General features: G+C 42.8%; 1 protein-coding gene across 7 annotated transcripts in view; it reads left to right on the plus strand.

The window, feature by feature from the left end:
* Positions 1 to 19,100, plus strand: part of RFX2 (regulatory factor X2) — a 136,024-nt gene that overhangs the window by 33,528 nt on the left and 83,396 nt on the right. The window contains exon 2 of one of the 7 annotated variants that reach the window (XM_053585958.1): positions 18,916 to 18,973. The exons of 5 other annotated variants lie outside the window; for them this stretch is intronic. The gene's annotated coding sequence lies outside the window, so the exon portion shown is untranslated. Of the gene's footprint in view, positions 1 to 18,915; positions 18,974 to 19,100 lie in introns of those variants that run through there. One more of the 7 variants, XM_053585965.1, reaches the window with a different exon arrangement.

Consider the following 19,100-nt stretch of genomic DNA (forward strand, 5'->3'; position numbering starts at 1 on the left):
GGTTTGCTCTGCTGCAAGTTCGTGCCTGTTGCCCTTGACGCTGCCCTGACCCACCCGGGACCCCCCCAACAATGCCATTTCCCTCCCTGCTGAATTCTCTGTGGTTTTAGACTCTTTGCTGCCTTTATACTCCACCAAAACATTCATTCTGCTTCCTTCCCAGTAGAAAACCTTTCCCAGAAGTCCAGGATGCAACCTGCTGGGCCACCTCTGTCCTAGAGGGCCTTTGCCCCTGTTCCAGCTTAGATGGTTGGCCACCTGTCACATCTGTCTGCTTCCTTCAGGCTGAGTAGGGAGCTCACAGGAAGCTCAGTTGTGGCTGAGTAGATCCTGTTCTTGAACCTCTTTCTTGTTCTTATAGTTGACTTCTTATAGTTAGATTCTTTCTCTTTAACTCTATGCAACAGATTGAAATCAGGATTCCTTTGACCTAATCCTGGATAACTCATTCATTCCTAATCTGAGCTTTTCTCTCATTTTAAAATCAGTGTAACTGGCTTATTGTACCCTCAATGAATCCCCAACAATAAAAAAAAAAAAAAAAATCAGTGACTCATATTTTTCTTTTTAAAATCTTCAAGATTTCTGAGACACTAACCTCAACTGGTTTTTCATTTTTCTTTCTTTTTTTTTTTTTGCTTCCATAAATGACGAATCTTCTAGAAACTCCCCGCTCCTTTATTCTCCAGTGTTAATGATCACTGAGGGCGTGGCCCAGAAAGTCTTCATTCTCTTGACTCCCAAACTGGGACATATTCTCATTTCAGATTCCCGACTGTGAAATGCCTACCTATACTGTCGTTCCTCTTTTATTCTATTTATGGGACAGGTCTGATCAAATGTTTTGGCACCTTAGATGCAGCATTTCTAAAACAGACCTCCTTACACCTATTTCCCTTTCTGTTACTGGAGGTTTTCACAAAGAAAGTCTCTTAGGGATAGTGTGCAAAGGAGTATTTTTGTTTGTTACCAAAGTTTATTTCTGAAAATGCTAAAAAAATTGGACTTTAGAAGTTTTCATGACTTACTTTCTCATAATTATGACCAATATCACTCCAAGGTAAAGAATATAGGAACAGGGCAGCACCTGTGGCTCAAGGAGTAGGGCGCCGGCCCCATATACTGGAGGTGGTTGGTTCAAACCTGGCCCCGGCCAAAACTGCAAAAAAAAATAAAAATAATAAGAATATAGGAACAATTTTAGTTTATCATCTGATTTTATTGTTGTCCAGCATTTGCCAACACAGTTTATCATTTTCTTTTTTTAATCCAGATAAAATTAACATAACATAAAATTTATCATTTTAACCATTTACAAAGAGTTTTCATTCAGTGGTTTTCAGGGTATTCATAATACTGTGAAGCCACCGTCCTTATCCAATTCCAGGACATTTCCATCACCACAGAAGGAGCCCTGTGCTCAGTATAGTCCATTACAACTCCCTCTCCTCCAGCCTGTGGCAGCCTCAATCCACTTTCTGTGTCTATGGATTTTCCTGGGCTGGACATTTCCTATAAATGGAATCATACAGTATGCGACTTTTCCCGTGTGACTGGCTTCTTTCACTTATATAATATTTTGAAGTTCAGCTATGTTGTAACCTGTGTCAGAGCTTCATTCTCTTTTACAGCTGAATAATATTCCATTGTATGGATGGACCACATTTGTTTATTCATTCATCCCTTGATGGAGATTTGGTTGTTTCTGATCTTTGACTATTATGAATAGTGCTGCTATGAACATTTGTTGACACATTTATTTTCATTTCTTTTGGTAATATTCCTGACTCCTGCTGAGTCATATGGGAACTCCATGTTTAACTGTCAAACTGTTTACCACAGCAGCTGTACCATTTTACATTCCCACCAGCTGTGAATGAGGGCTCCAGTTTCTCCACATCCTCACCAGCACTTATTTTCCCTCACTTTCAGCATAGCCAAGCTAGCAAGTATGAAAATGGTATTTCATTGTGGTTTTGATCTGCATTTCCCTAATAACTAATGATGTTCAGCATCTTTTTGGGTGTTTATTGGCCATTGCATTTGTATATCTTCTTTTGACAAATTCAAAGGTATCATCTTACATAATAATTTTCTCACATCCACAAGCTTTTTTTCCTCTGTGAAATGCCCAAAGATCCTGAATCATGAAGGTGTAGGGCAAACGTAAGAGCTACATAGGGTGGTTGTGGTGGAGAGAGGGTGTGTTAGTCTATTCTGGCTGCTTTAACAAAAATCTCATAGTCTAGGTGGCTTATAAATAATTAATCACTGTTTTGGAGGCTGGGAAGTCCAAGACCAAGGCACTGGCAGATTCATTGTCTACTGAGGGCCCATTTTTCGGTTCACAGATGGTGCCTTCTCACTGTCCTCACGTGGTAGAAGGGGCAAGGGAGGTCTGTGGAGCCTCTTGTAGAGCTAAACCTCACAAAAATAAATTCTGTGTGACTTCTGAATCATTTGTTGTAGAATTAAGACATTGCTTAGGAAGTCCTGACAGAACCCAGGAAGGACTCAGAACTGGAGTCAGACTTCTCTGGGGTGAGAAAGTTATCGAGGACTCACCTTAGGTCAGAAACCAAATATGGCAAATTGGGTCCATTTTTCTTTGTTTGCATAATGGTGAGTGTGACAAAACAAAAAATTAGGTCCGTTTCCGTGTTTGAATGGATGAGCCCTAGAAAAGAATGTTGCTTCTCCCTAAGCCCTCCCCTCCTTCACCCATTCTCCAGTCTTTCTCTTGTGGGTTTTCTCAGAGGTTGGGCACTTCTGGGCTCCGTGGCCCATAATTAATTGTTAGTAAGGTGTTCTTTAGGCATAGCCAATTAGCAGCATGATACCGTCCCAGACTGTTTGAATTCCCAAATATAGGGTGGTGGGAGGAAAAAGCAGCTGCCTTTGGGCCACGGTTCCCCACTGGAGACAGGGATGTGTGTCCCACTCTGCTCCTGTGCAGGCTGTGCTTGGGCCACATCCACCATGATGCTGCCTCTGTAGTGTGTGACTTGTGGCCTGATGCTACCATCCACCTCAGCCAGGAAGTGAGTTCATTTTTGTCACTTTCTTCTAAAGGCTGCAGACCAGCCTGGTTCATACAATATGGCTTATTTAAACTGGAGTTCTTGAATTTGTAAACTGAAGTTTAAGGAGACTAAAAAAAGTTTTTTTTTAAGACATACTGCTTTAGCCCAATGGTTTTTTATCTTTTCTTTAATCTGGACCTCCTTTAGAATGCTAAATGTTAGGAATTTCTTCCCAAAAGAATAGATACACACGCTACCTACTTTTTCATGTTGAGTTCAAGTTCACAGGCTGCCCAAAGTGCAGCTTTATGAATCCACAGACCTGGTTTTAGGATCCTGCTTCAGCCATTTGAACAGGGATGTTGCAGACTTGAAATTGCTTGGCCCAGTATTCACTAGGCTTTTAAAAATAGAATGGGAAAAACTTGGGTGTAAACAGAAAAGTCTGTTTGTGTCTTTGTAGTGGGGTTGAGTCAGCGACACAGTCCATTTGAAAATGGCAGTAAGGAAGTACACCACTGCACACAGGCACGCACAGGCATCACCACAGAAGGAGAAAGTAGAACTTGTCTTATTTGAGCCTTTGAAAATTCACTTTTTGGGTACCCCAGCTGGCATAATTAAATCCTCATGTGTTGTTACTTAACTTTAATTACTTGTTTAGTTATGTGCCACATAGCAACATTTTGGTTGATGACCAACAGCATATACAGCAGTGGTGTCGTCAGATTGTAATGCCCCATCTTGGGTGGGGCCTGTGGCTCAGTGGGTAGGGCGCTGGCCCCATATATCGAGAGTGGCAGGTTCAAACCCAGCCCCGGCCAAACTGCAACTAAAAATAGCCAGGTGTTGTGGCGGGCACCTGTAGTCCCAGCTACTCAGGAGGCTGAGGCAAGAGAATCACCTAAGCCCAAGAGCTGGAGGTTGCTGTGAGCTATGTGATGCCACAGCACTGTACTGAGAGTGATAAAGTGAAACTCTTGTCTCTTAAAAAAAAAAAATCATGTGATGCCCCATCTCTCCTGTACTGTTTTTGTCACAGTTGTCTAGAGTGTTCAGCTCAATCACATGCTGTGCTGTTGTGCAGCCTAGGAGCACTAGGAGAGACCACACAGCCTGGGTGTGTAGTAGGCTACACCAGCTAGGTTTGTGTAAGTGCACTTTTGGATGTTTGCATCGTGACGAAATCACCTAAAGAGACATTTCTCAGAATGTATTCCTGTTGTTAAGTGACACATGACTGTATTTTACTTCAACTGAGTGCCAAGTCCATTCAACAGGGTAAGGACAGTATTTTCAATAAATGATATCGGGAAAACTGAATAAAATCGAATTCTTATCTTATACCATATACAAAAATTAACTCAAAATGGATCAAAGACCTAAACATGAGAGCTAAAATTATAAAACTCTTAGGCATAAGAGCATAGGCAACAAGAGAAACATAGTAAATTGGATTTAAAATTAAAAACTCTCATGCATCAAAGAACAGCATCAATGGAATAAAGAGGCAACCCAAAGAATGGGAGAAAAAATTACCAAATCATATCTGATAAGGGTTAATTTCCAAAATATATAAAGAACTTCTATAATTCCACAAAATGAAACAACAAAAAAATAAACCCCCAAACTAATAAGGCCAGCCATGGTGGCTCACACATGTATTCCTAGGACTTTGGGAGGCCAAAGCAGGAGGATTGCTTGAGGTCAGAAGTTCAAGACCAACCTGATCAAGAACAAGACCTTGTCTCCACAAAAAAATTTAAAAATAAGCTGGGCATGGTGGCAGGTGCCTATAGTCCAGGTACTGAGGAAGCTGAGCCATGAGGATCACTGGAGCCCAGGAGTTTGAGGTAGCAGTGAGCTGTGATCATGCCACTATACTCTAGCCTGGGTGACAGAGCGAGACTCTATCTTTAAAAAATGGGCAAAATATTTGTATAGATAGTTCTCCAAAGATATATAAATGGCTAGTAAGCAGTTGAAAAGATGCTTAACACCACTAGTGGATTACTGGGGAAATACAAATCAAAACCACAATAATATCACTTCCCACCCATTAAGATGGCTGTTATAAAAAAAAAAGTGTTGGTGAGAATGTGGAAAAATTGGAACCCATGTGAACTGTTGGTGGAAATGTAAAATGGTACAGCAGCTATGGAAAACAGTATGGCAGTTCCTCAAAAAGTTAAACATAGAATTACCACATGATCTAGAATTCTACTTCTGTGTCTATACCACAGATTTGAACAGAGATATATGGACACTGATGGTCATAGAAGCATTATTCACAGTAGCCAAAAGGTGGAAGCAACTCATGTGTCCACTGATGGATGAGTAAATAAACAAAACGTGGTCCACCCATAAAGTGGGACATTGCTCAGCTTTAAAAAGGGAGGAGATTCTAACACATGATACAATGTGGATGAACCTTGAGGACATGATGCTCAGTGAAATATGCCAATCACAAAAGGACAAATCCTGTGTGATACCACTCAGAGGGGGTCTCTAGAGTTGCCAGGTTCACAGAGACAGGAATCGAAAGTGGGTGCCAGGGGCCGGGGAGGGGATGGGGAGTTGGTGTTTCCTGGGGACAGAGTTTCAGTTTGGGAAGATGAGAAAGTTCTGGAGATGGATGGTGGTGACAGTTGCATGGCATTTCATTTACTTAATACCATTGAACCATACACTTACTTAAACATAGTTAAAATGGTAAATTGTAACTATGTATTATGTATGTTTACCACAATTTAAAAAATAATAAAAAAAGTAGTTTACTCCAATTGTATTTCCCAGCATTATGTTAATAGGAAGCTTATTCCTTTATAGTTTGCATCTGGCAACCCCCACCCCCACCCCCACCTCTCCTGCTGAATTGTGGGGTCATAGTTTTATTTTATTTTATTTTTTGCAGTTTTTGCCGGGGCCTGAACTGGCCACCCCCTGTGGGGTCATAGTTTTAATAAAGACCCTAATGATTACCTTATGTGTAGTCCTATATTAGCCAAATGATGTGCAGTGAGTTTGTTTGATTTCTATACCCTCAGCTCGGAGGGTTGATGGCCTTTCGAGTTGATGGCCCTTAGTAGAAAGAACATCTTGAGGTCCAGTTCCCTGCTGCTCATAGAGGATTCCCGCACCATGCCCAGGGCCACCTTGTGCCTTCTCTGCTGGAGAGATCTGAGTGCCCTGGGCATGTGCACTCATTTCATCATTTCATGTTTGATGATGGAAGACAATAAAAAGCAACCTAAGTGGGCCTGTAAGAAAGGAGAACATGAGACTGAGTTATGCAGAATTGTTTGAGTGCCCACTTGCTTGCAGGTATTTTTCTGTGAGTGTAATTATGAATAAGACATGATCTTTACATGGCTGTCCAAAACAAACTACAGACCAGGGTTCAAATCTGGCGCACTGCTATTTTTGACCCTTTTTTTTTTTTTTGATGCTTCCACAAGCTGAGAATATTTTTTTTGCATTTTGAAATGATTGGAAAAAAAGAATATTTTGTAGTACATGAAAATTATATGAAATCAAAGTACAGTATCTATAAAGAAATCATTTAAAGTTTTATACATCATTTAAAGTTTTATTGGAATAGCATCAGTACCATTACTAGGGTAAGGCACATGAGCTGCTAGCTTGGGGCATAACATTTAAGGTGGAACCCAAAAAAGTTGTCATCAAGATACTGTAGAATGTAAATGTTTTGGCACAGTAACTGAGATAACGCCGGAAAGGCTATGTTAACCACTGTGATAAAAATGTGTCAAATGGTTTATGAAGTGAGTGTATGATGCCCCATAATCATATCATTGTATACAGTTATGATTTAATAAAAAATAAATAAATAAATAAATAAAAAGAAAGATACATAATTTTTTTTTGGTTCATCATGCTTTATTCTGATGGAAGTACCAGGTTTCAATTGACTAGGTAACCAGTGATCCATTACTATATATACAGTTAACGCAAACGGTTGACTCATAACACAAGATACATAATTTTTTCTTTTTTTTTTTTTTTTTTTTTTTGTGGTTTTTGGCCGGGGCTAGGTCCAGCATCTGGGACCGGCGCCCTACTCCTTGAGCCACAGGTGCTGCCCAAGATACATAATATTTTAATGTAGTATTTTTAAAATTCAAAATAAATGCCTCCAAATTCTATGATGAACAAAATATGAAGATTTTCAATTGAGACAAGATCGGCATTGCTGATGTTTTTCTTTTGCCCCAGGCTCCAGCTTGGCTCTGAAGGGCACTAGGGGCATTCACGACCACACCTCTCCTACATCCACGCTGCTTTCTTGGACATGGGAGGGGTCGCGTAGTTACAACACAGACCATATGGCCCACAAAGCCAAAAATATGTATGCTCTGACCCTTTATAGAAAGTTTACCCTGGCCAGACACGACGGCTCATGCCTGTAATTTCAGACTTTGGCAGGCCAAGGCAGGAGAATCATTTGAGGCCAGGAGTTTGAAACTAGCCTGGACAATGTAAGTGAGGCCCCTATCTCTACAAAAATTAATAAATTAGCCAGTGTGGTGGTGCCTATAGTTCCAGTTACATGAGAAGCTGGGGGAGGAGGATTGCTGAACCCAGGATTTTGAGGCTGCAGTGAGCTGTGATGGTACTACTGCACTCCAGCCCGGGTGACAGGGCAAGATCCTATCTCTAAAAAGAAAAACAGTTTACCAATCCTGATAGACATCAATTCAGGAGAAAAGGACTCTCTCCCTTACTGTATTAATCTCTAACAATGACTAACTTTCACCAAACTATAGATACAGCATCTGGTCCATTTCCCTTCTCTACCTTTTCATGTACCTGTTTTAATAAAATTTCATTTTTGGATAATGACATTTGTAAGTCATTAGGGCAATTGACACTGAATAAACATGCTAATGTTTGTGTGTTGTGATGATTTACTAAGAGTATAATTACCTACATTAAAAATTTATAGAAGCCATCGTTTACCTTCATGTTAACTAAATACTTAATTAGTAACTCTTCATTTAATGGGCTTTATTTACTTGGGTTTGTAAAATCATATATTTCCTTCCCAGCTTCCATGTATAGATCTTGGAAGGATAATTATTATGAAACTTGTAAAAATAACGTATGTCATGGTAGCTTCTGCCCTGGTTTTCTTGCTTCACTCTTTCTCCCTACAAACTAAAAACTGTGCTCTTTTAAAAATATTTGTCAGATTATTTTGACGAATAATAAAATATTACAGTTTGGTCAAGGCCGGGTTCAAATCCACCACCCTCTACTCACTGAGCCACAGGTGCCGCCACCTCATTCTTCTCATAGCATAGTGTTACAGCAAGAAGGTACCATGATTTATTTAACAGTTTCTCTATGATTAACATCAAAGTTTCTAGTTTTTTGTGACTTCAACTAATGCCACTGGGTACATTTTGTCCATATACTTTTTTCCCCCCAATTTTACTGTCATATATTTCACTAACACATATCCACCTGATAGAGTAATATTTGGCCATATAAAAGAAGCAAACACTGACACAAATAAAATACGAAATAAAATATGAAACTTTATTTATAAAGTTAAGCCATTTAAAATATACACAGGTAGTTCAGTGGATTTTAGTATACTGTATTCTTAAAGGTGTGCGGTCTTTATCTAATTTCAGAACATTTTCATCCCCCCAAAAGAAACCCCATACCGATTAGCAGTTGGTCCCCATCCCCTGCCCCAGCCCCTGGCAGCCACCATCTGCTTTCTGTCTCCCTGGATTTGCCTGTCTGAACATTTGATATAAATAGATCATAGACTGTGTGGTCTTTTGTGACTGGCTTTTTCCACTTAATGTGAAGTTTTCAAGGTTCGTCCACAGTAGTGTGTGTCAGTGTTTGCTTCTTTTGTATGGCCACATATTACTCCATCATGTGGATATGTCTTGCTTTGTTTATCCATTCATCAGTTGATGAACATTTGGGTTGTTTCTACTTTGGGGCTATTAGGAGTAATGTTTCTGTGAACATTAGTACCCAGATGTTTGTGTGGCCATGCACGTTTCTGCACATGTGTATTTCTGTAGGGCAGATTCTGAGAAGGGAGAAACATACCACTTCTAGCTGACTCTGATGCTGTGTAGGTTCAGACATTTCATCCTCTGCAGAGGCAGATCACCGCTGCTTTCCTAGCAGCTGGTGCCTGAAGGCTTTGCCTCAGCTCCCTGGCACACGCTCATGGCCAACACTATAGACACCCTGGCCTGCTTTTGACCTAGCACTGGAGAAGGAATTGGCAACACCCCCAGTCTAATGATTCAACCCCCAGAAACTTACAACAAAGATGAGAAAACAAAACGGCTCTCCTTTGGGGGCACTGAAGTTTAAGAATTAAGGAAGCACTCTGGCTCTCTTTCTACCTCTTGGAGAGGGTGGCACTGAACACAGTGGCATTAATCATCATTTATCAAGCAGTTTATGAGATGGTAGGCCAGGGATAGTGTTGCATGTGGTAAGAGTGTTGTGCATGCTACAAGCCTTATGGAAGGACTGGGTTTCTAAGGAGCAAAAGGGATAGATGTTGAATATTGTTTCTGTAACAGTAACATAGCAGTGTTTGTCTGGAAGGAGACTTGTAACATTTGGCAAGATGTGGAGAAAGAAATGAGTATTAAGTATTTGGTTAAAATGATGAACCCCACTAATATGCCCTGGAATGAACATAGCACATAGTGGGAGGCACTCCCTGAAGAGTTTATCAAGATCATTTGTGTTTGAAATCACAAATAGCAAAGAGCATAACCGCTTTTAGGGTTTAGGGTATTTAAATCAGCAAATTGGTCTTGGTTACTTTAGAATGGAGTGAATTACAACAATGGTGCTAACAAACATTTATTGAGCATTTTCTGTGTGATGGGCTGGCAATAAAATTCCATGCTTTGTAGGCTTCATTTTATTTAATACAACCACCCAAAGCAGATACAATTATTTTTTTCTGTTTATTTTCTGTTTATCTATTAAATAGATGGGAAGATTTAAGTCCCTGGCTGAGGTCACCCAGTTAGAAAATTGAAGGTCTAGGGTCTGGCCCCAGGCTCCTTCTCTTGCAGCCCTGTTGTGTTTCGAAGTTTCATGGCTTTGCTCAGCTTTAGCTCTCTTCTCCCTTGGATTTCTTCCTCAGCCACATCCTCCAACTGATCATGATCTTTGAACTAGAGAAAGGACTTCTTTCCTGCTCCATCTGCACCCACTTCCCTGGCAATCTAAGTCACACAAGCTGAAACACCTTAGGACTTGTGATTTGTGTCTCCAGCACAGTTGCCTCCCTGAGTCCCAGACTGGGGTAGTGGCTGTATCGGGGTGTCAGGCTCTCTGTGTCCAGAACAGGGTGCCTGATTTGACCTTGTACCTGTCATCTCCTGCCTGCCCATGGGCTTCCTGAGCCCGGCATTAGGCAGTCCCATCCCCTAGGTGCTCAGAATGACTCCAAGCCTTAAGTCAGCCTTGACCTTGCTCTTTCTTTGACCTTCTATGTCACCTCCCTCAGCAGAACTGGCTGGCTCTGTCCACTCCCATTATCTGGACCTCCATCACCTCTCTCCTAGCCATCTGACTATGCACATTGCCTCAGTTGATCACTAATGCTCTAAAATATACATCATACTGTTTCACTGTGCCCTGAACCTTCTGGTGGCTTCCTACCATGCTCAGAGTGAAAGACAAAGACCCCACTGTGGCACCCTCACAATGTTAAGGCCATCTCCTCCTCCTGCAACTTTGTTTTAGTCCATTTAGGCTGTTCAACAAAGCACCATAGCCTGGGGGCTTGTGCTCTGGAGGCTGGAAAGCCATGGTCAGAGTGCCAGCAGGGTCGGGTTGTGATGAGGGCCCACTTTCTGGGGTGCCTGGTGGGAAGACAGTGAGAGAGCTCCCTGGGGTCCCTTTTAACCCCCGATGTAACCACCTCCTGAAGGCCCCATCACTTAAGGCCGTGGCCTGGGGTGAGGATTTCAGGATTTGAATTTGGTGGAGGAACACAATGTTCAGTCCATAGTGTCCTCCTAACTCACTTTGTCACACACGGATGGCATCCTCGGGTGACCCCATGTGCCTCAGTCCTGCTGAGCACCCTCGTTGGCAAGCCTTCCCAGTGATGGCACTTTCCTCACATGATCCCCACCTCTGCCCTACCTCTGCTCCTGGTCACCTTGTCACCCTGCACCCATGCTGCACTCCTCTGCTCATTTGAGTTTAGTTTTCTTCTAAGCATTTTTCATCTCCTGACATCCTGTGTCCTGGGTATCGTCTGTCCACTCTTCAGTGTCAGCACCACATGGTCAGGGACTTGGTCTGTTTCGCTCCCTGCTGTGCCCCAGCATGTGGAGCCGTGCTGAGATGTGGCAGCTGCTCAGGCTGTGTTTGTTGAATAAATGAATGATGATGGAGTGCCATAGGCTCCAAAGGAGCGAGATGTGGGCACACTTCAAGCCACAGCCCCTGTGCCCCAGAACTGGGGAGGGTGAAGGGTATACAAATGCTGGCTGTGTACTAAAAGGGCAAGAGGAAGGTTCTGGTGTGCCCTCTCAGCCTGGGGTTTGGAAGGTACCAGTTTGGGATGAAAGGAAAAGCTTTCCTTGGCACCATGGCATCTGTTTCCTGCCTGAGGTGTGCCCCACACCGCTCACAGCAACCAAACCCCACCTCCTTATGTTTGCCATCGGTGGCCAGCCACCTTATTGGGGCTGCCCTCCATTCACTCTCCATCTTCTGAGTGTTGACCTTGGCTGGGTAGGGTGGGTCATTAGTGGATTGAGCCTTGCACTGCCCAGAGAATCAGCCTTAGCACAATGAGCTCCTGCTGCCCAGGGTGGGTCTGTCTAGGGGCTGCCACAGAGTCACTCTGTGGTTGTTCCTGGTCATTCATGTGTGAGGACAAAACACACTTCCCATTTGCTAGAGAGGAGGGTCAGAGGAGGTGACCAGGAGAGAGGTGATGGAGGTCCAGATGATGGGAGTGGACAGAGCCAGTCAGCTTTGCTGAGGGAGGTGACATAGAAGGTCAAAGAAAGAGCAAGGTCAAGGCTGACTTGGTATGCCACACCTCTCAGATACTTCCCTGATTAATGCTGGCTAAGCAAAGAGCCAGTATGGATTCTGAAGAGGAGTATTTAGTCCAAATTATTGAGTGTAGCCATCCACATTTAATCCAATCTTAAGCATGACATTTGCGTTGTAAGAAGGAAAATTTGACTCACACAGAACTCCAACTGCATCATTATTCCACTCTGTTGTAAGCTTTAGAGGGTTTTTATTGATTTAATTTTCCTTCTTATTTGAATTGTTTCATATTCCATTTGGATGAAAATATTTCAAATATTTCTTTGAAAAATTTGGCTGGATGCAGTAATCCTTTAATCCCAGAACTCTGGGAGGTCAAGGTGGGAGAATCTCTTGATGTCAGGAGTTTGAGACCAGGAGCAGGAGCAAGATCCTGTCTCTACAAAATAACAGAAAAATGGCTGAGCATTGTGGTGGGCGCCTATAGTCCCAGCTACTTGGGAGGCTGAGGTGAGCCCAGGTGTTTGGGGTTGTAGTGAGTTATGATAATGCCACTGCTCTACAGCCTAGGTAACAGAGAGAGACCTGGTCTAAAAAAAATAAAATCATGCAGTCATAGTAATAAAATGCTTTCTGGATCACCCAGCAGTCAGGTGGATACATGAGCACCCCGAGAAGTCTAGAAACAAGGCAATATGGAAAGAATAGTGAGACGTGGGAGGGTCCAGGTGTAGATAATGAATCAGAGAGGTGAGCTGGGCCAGGGAAGCAAGGGAGAAAGGTGCTTACCAGGGCTGCAGTTAGGTTTCTTTTTTTTCTTTTTTCATTTTGACTAGAATATGGGTTTTATTATCATGCACAGACATAAAAATGATTCTTATACATAAAGCTGTTCCCTCTTTACAAATATGTATGCACAAGATGCTTGTACTAAATAAAAATAAAAGGATAAACATAATATAAAGGGGATAATTTTATCAGCAAAAGGAGCTATACTGAACAAAATAACTTAAAATTATTTTATTTTATTTTATTTTTTTAGGTTTCATTGTACCCATTTCTGTTTCTCTTTCTACCTCTCCAGCAGAGTTAGAGCATTTTATTCCATTTTTTCCAAAGTTATCTTTTGCCTTGCTTTGGCAGTAGAATTAATACAGAGCTGGGAATGGAGACACCAAAAGAAGAACCAGACAAAGTTGGGGGTTTGTTATTTCCTCTCTTCAACTTTGTGAGTTGCTTGCTGGTTCCACGCTCTTTCTGAAGCCCTATCTCTAACAAGCTGGAAGAAAGTGCTGAGGAAAATAAACACTCATTGTTGTTTCAACTCTTGATGGACTAGGAAAGCCATTTCAAATATTGTACAGGTTTTAAAATGCCTTTTTAAATTAAAAAAAATAACATTTTCCCTGCAAGGGAAATTGTCTTTTTTAAACAATTGATTTTAGTATTTCTTCTTAGAATTAATTTGGACTAAATAGTTTGAAAACCTAAAATACCTCCAACATTTTCGTCTTTGGGTTTATTTTCATTTTTTTTTTAATTAAATCATAGCTGTGTACATCAGTATGATCATGGGGCACCATACACTTGGTTCATAGACCATTTGACACATTTTCATCACATTAGTTGACATAGCCCTCCTGGCATTTTCTTAGTTACTTTGCTAAGACATTTACATTCCACATTTACCAAGCCTCACATATGCCCTTGTAAGATGCACCACAGGTGTGATCCTTTCAATGCCCCTCCCTCTACCCACCTCCCCCCTCCCTCCCCACCCTTTCCCCCTTCCCCCTATTCTTAGGTTGTAACTGGGTTATAGCTTTCATGTGAAGGTCCGAAATTAGTTTCATAGTAGGGGTGAGTACATTGGATACTTTTCTTCCATTCTTGAGATACTTTACTGAGAGGTTTAATTAGAATAATGAGTTTAACAGAAAGACATTTTTCGGTCCATTTTGTTAGAGTACACTGAAGTTTGGTCTGGGGTTGAAACTTTGAGGGGAACAGAAACAGAATATCTGTTTGTTCCCAGATTGGATAGTGGAATTTGAGATGAGTAGGGGAGATGACAGATGGAATAAATCTAATCTTGTCTTTTATTGACTCATTTTTTTTCTTCTGAGATCCTTGGGCCTTGCTGAAGGGATCTTTGATTTGACTTTCTATCCCGAGCTGATTGAGATCTGTTCATACTTCAGAGATTGATGGTAGCTTAACAGCACCAGAAGTTCTTTCCCTCCCCAAAATAGGTGAAAGCTCCCCTGGTGGGGCTGAGTCCATTCCTTGTTCAAAGTGGGAGAACTGTGCTTTTAAAACTCTCACAGCAAGATTCCTGGCCTTGCTCATTTTGTCTTGCATTAAATTTCTTGCATTAAAAATCTTGTATACTGCAAGCATGACTTGGCAGTAAATATACTTTTATTGACTTTAGAACATTTTTCTTATTTAAGGTTGTGTGTTTGTATGTTGACACAGTGAGAAAAATAGGAGTGTTAAAACTCATTTCTTTCTTTTTCTTTTTTTTTTTTTTTTGAGACAGACTCTCTCTTTGACCTCCTTGGTAGAGTGCCATGACATCATAGCTCACAGCAACCTCAAACTCTTGGGCTCAAGTGATTCTCTTGCCTCAGCCTCCTGAGAAAGAAAAGATCAGTCTTTTTGGTGGATTTGAAAAGAGATATAGAGTAACCATAAAGAAAGTGGTACAAAAAAAAAAAAAGGCAGATCACATGTATGGGCATAAATGTGATGGGGGAAGCAGCTGGCAGGCTATTGAGGTGGGCCCCAGGGTGGGTGGGTATTGGTCCCATGGAGCCCTGAAGCCTGAAGCCCAGGCTTGTGTCTGAGAGCCCAAGATCTGCTGGGGACTTTGATGTGAGGTCTGTAGACCTAAGTCGTCATGTTCCATGCCAGGCCCTGCCAGTGGCTTTAAGCCCTTCCACCTTGGTGAGATTGGAGGCCCCCAAGCAGCCTGCAGGGCCCAGCACTCTGGCTTCTAGGGGCTGGCAGGGAGTAGACACAGGAATTCTATGGCTGGGGAATGGGACAGGGAATAGGGGCTCCCTAAAGGAACTGTGACTCATTAACATGGATTATTTCACCTTATATCCTCTATATGCCTATGGCTCCAGTCATGTCCTCTATATACACTGATGGCTCCAGCTTATATCCTCTATATACTGATGGCTCCAGCCATAACATCTGTAAACTATGGCTCCAGTCATGTCCTCTATACGTTGATGGCTCCAGTCATGTCCTCTATATACTGATGGCTTCAGTCATGTCCTCTATACACTTGATGGCTCCAGTCATGTCCTCTATACACACTGATGGCTCCAGTCATGTCCTCTATGTATACTGATGGCTCCAGTTATGTCCTCTATACGCTGATGGCTCCAGTCATGCCCTCTATATGCTGATGGCTCCAGTCATGTTCTCTATACATTGAGGGCTCTAGTCATGCCTTCTATAGTCTGATGGCTCCAGTCATGTCCTCTATACACACTGATGGCTCCAGTCATGTCCTCTATACGCTGATGGCTCTAGTCATGTCGTTTATACACCGATGGCTCCTGCCATGTCCTCTATATGTTGATGGCTCTAGTCATGACCTCTATACACCAATGGCTCTAGTCATGCCCTCTATACACTGATGACTGTAGTCATGTCCTCTATACACTGATGTCTCCAGTCATGACTTCTATACGTTGATGGCTCCCGTCATGTCCTCTATACGTTGATTGCTCCAGTCATGTCCTCTATACATTGATGGCTGCAGTCATGTCCTCTATACACTGATGGCTCCCGTCATGTCCTCTATACGTTGATTGCTCCAGTCATGTCCTCTATACATTGATGGCTGCAGTCATGTCCTCTATACACTGATGGCTCCAGTCATGTCCTCTATACGCTGATGGCTCCAGTCATGTCCTCTATACGTTGATGGCTGCAGTCATGTCCTCTATACGTTGATGGCTCCAGTCATGTCCTCTATACACTGATGGCTCCAGTCATGTCCTCTATACACTGATGGCTCCAGTCATGTCCTGTATACGCTGATGGCTCCAGTCATGTCCTGTATACACACTGATGGCTCCAGTCATGTCCTCTATACACACTGATGGCTCCAGTCATGTCCTCTATACACACTGATGGCTCCAGTCATGTCCTCTATACACACTGATGGCTCCAGTCATGTCCTCTGTACACACTGATGGCTCCAGTCGTGTCCTCTATACACACGGATGGCTCCAGTCATGCCCTCTATACACTGATGGCTCCAGTCATGCCCTCTATACGTTGATGGCTCCAGTCATGTCTTCTATAGGTTGATGGCTTCAGTCATGTCCTCTATATACACTGATAGCTCCAGCTTATGTCCTCTATACACTGATGGCTCCAGTCATGCCCTCTATACGTTGATGGCTCCAGTCATGTCTTCTATAGGTTGATGGCTTCAGTCATGTCCTCTATACACACTGATAGCTCCAGCTTATGTCCTCTATACACTGATGGCTCCAGTCATGTCTTCTATACACACTGATGGCTCCAGTCGTGTCCTCTATACACACTGATGGCTCCAGTCATGTCCTCTACACGCTGATGGCTCCAGTCATGCCCTCTATACGTTGATGGCTCCAGTCATGTCTTCTATAGGTTGATGGCTTCAGTCATGTCCTCTATACACACTGATAGCTCCAGCTTATGTCCTCTATACACTGATGGCTCCAGTCATGCCCTCTATACGTTGATGGCTCCAGTCATGTCTTCTATAGGTTGATGGCTTCAGTCATGTCCTCTATACACACTGATAGCTCCAGCTTATGTCCTCTATACACTGATGGCTCCAGTCATGTCCTCTATACACACTGATGGCTCCAGTCATGTCCTCTATACACACTGATGGCTCCAGTCATGTCCTCTATACACACTGATGGCTCCAGTCATGTCCTCTACACGCTGATGGCTCCAGTCATGCCCTCTATACACTGATGGCTCCAGTCATGCCCTCTATACGTTGATGGCTCCAGTCATGTCTTCTATAGGTTGATGGCTTCAGTCATTTCCTCTATACACACTGATAGCTCCAGCTTATGTCCTCTATACACTGATGGCTCCAGTCATGTCCTCTATACGCTGATGGCGCCAGTCATGTCCTCTATACGCTGATGGCTCCAGTCATGTCCTCTATATGCTGATGGCTCCAGTCATGTCCTCTATATGCTGATGGCTCCAGTCATGTCCTTTATATGTTGATGGCTCCAGTCATGTCCTCTATACACTTATGTCTCCAGTCATGTCTTCTATACACTGATGGCTCCAATCATGGCCCCTATACACTGATGGCTCTAGCCATGTTGTCTGTAAACTATGGCTCCAGGTCATATCCTCTATACATTGATGGTTCTAACCATGTCTTCTATATACCGATGGCCCCAGACTTACATGCTTTCTTCATATCTCCAGCTGGGTATCTAAGAGCCTCTCCCACTTCCCACCTTTGGAATCAACTTCGAGTGCTCTCCAGGCTTGTTTCTTAGGACATTTTCCTGACCTCAGTTGCCAAGAACCTTGGAAGAACCCTTGACTCCTTCTTTCTCTCACCTGTCCCTATCCAACCCATCAGCATATCAGGCTAACTCCCTCTAATGTTCACCTAGAGCAGGCATCCTCAAATTGTAGCCCGCGGGCCACAATGAATTGTATTTGTTCCCGTTTTGTTTTTTACTTCAAAATAACATATGTGCAGTGTGCATAGGAATTTTTTCATAGTTTTTTTTTTAAACTATAGTCCGGCCCTCCAACGGTCTGAGGGACAGTGAATTGGTCCCCTGTTTAAAAAGTTTGAGGACGCCTGACCTAGAGTATGACAGCTCTCCCTTCTATGGCTGTCACAGCCAGGCCCCCTCTCTTGCCTGGATTATAACAATTGCCTCCTAACTGTGCTCTGTGCTCTAACCCTTTTCCTTCTTTGCCTCTTCTCGACCCAGCAGCCAGAGGGTCCTGTTTAAAATGTGAATCAACTTGATCATTCCTGGGTTCAGACAATTTGATCACTTCCACTGCACCCCTACCAAAAGTCAGATCCCTTTTTCCTCCTCCGTTTCACTTGGCTCTATTCACAAGCAAGAAACAGTTTGCCTCGGGGCCTTTGCACTGGCTGTTTCCCCAGACATCTGAACATCTCCAACCTGCACTTTCCTCCTCATCCCTTTACTCTAATCATCTGCTTGAAGAGGCTTTGACAACTGTTTAAATGTAATTGTCCCACCAAATCCCAGCATTCCTGTCTCTGCTTCATTATTCCCCTTGGCACTTATCACAGGATGATATAGTTTGTCATTAGATGTATGATATATTTCTCTCATTTATCTCACTTGCTGTCTAAATCCTTGCCCCTACCCCAACTACTACAATATAAGGTCCATAAAGGAAAGGAATTTCATCTGTTTTGATTACTAGCCAATGCCTCGCCCATGCTAAGCATTGAATAAATAATATCTTTTATAATGATTAATGAATGACATAGGTAGGATCCCTGGGTTAACCCCCTTCGAGATATGGGGTTGTGGTCCTTAGAGCTGCATGTCAAGCTTTCTTTGGGATGGAACATCCCTGTAAGAACCCAGTGGAATCCCCTGAGCACTGCCCAACAAAGATTCCGGTGGCTGCTGGGGGTTTGACCTCTGGGACTAGGAAACCACACTTATCACTCCATGTTACCACTTAGTTGTAGGTTAATGGCCTAAGAGTGGCTTCAAATTCGACCACAGGTTCAAATTGTAACAGCATGGAATCCACTTTGCCTTCTTCTCAGGGAGACACATTGATTCCATCTTGTTTATTCCAGGAGTGACCCTTGGATGGTATCTTAAGAAAACAGAGTTTCGGGCGGTGCCTGTGGCTGAGTGAGTAGGGCGCCGGCCCCATATGCCGAGGGTGGCAGGTTCAAACCCAGCCCCGGCCAAACTGCAACAAAAAAATAGCCGGGCATTGTGGCAGGCGCCTGTAGTCTCAGCTGCTCGGGAGGCTGAG

Source organism: Nycticebus coucang, chromosome 3 (assembly GCF_027406575.1).
Source record: "Nycticebus coucang isolate mNycCou1 chromosome 3, mNycCou1.pri, whole genome shotgun sequence".
In the NCBI taxonomy this organism is placed as follows: domain Eukaryota; kingdom Metazoa; phylum Chordata; class Mammalia; order Primates; family Lorisidae; genus Nycticebus; species Nycticebus coucang.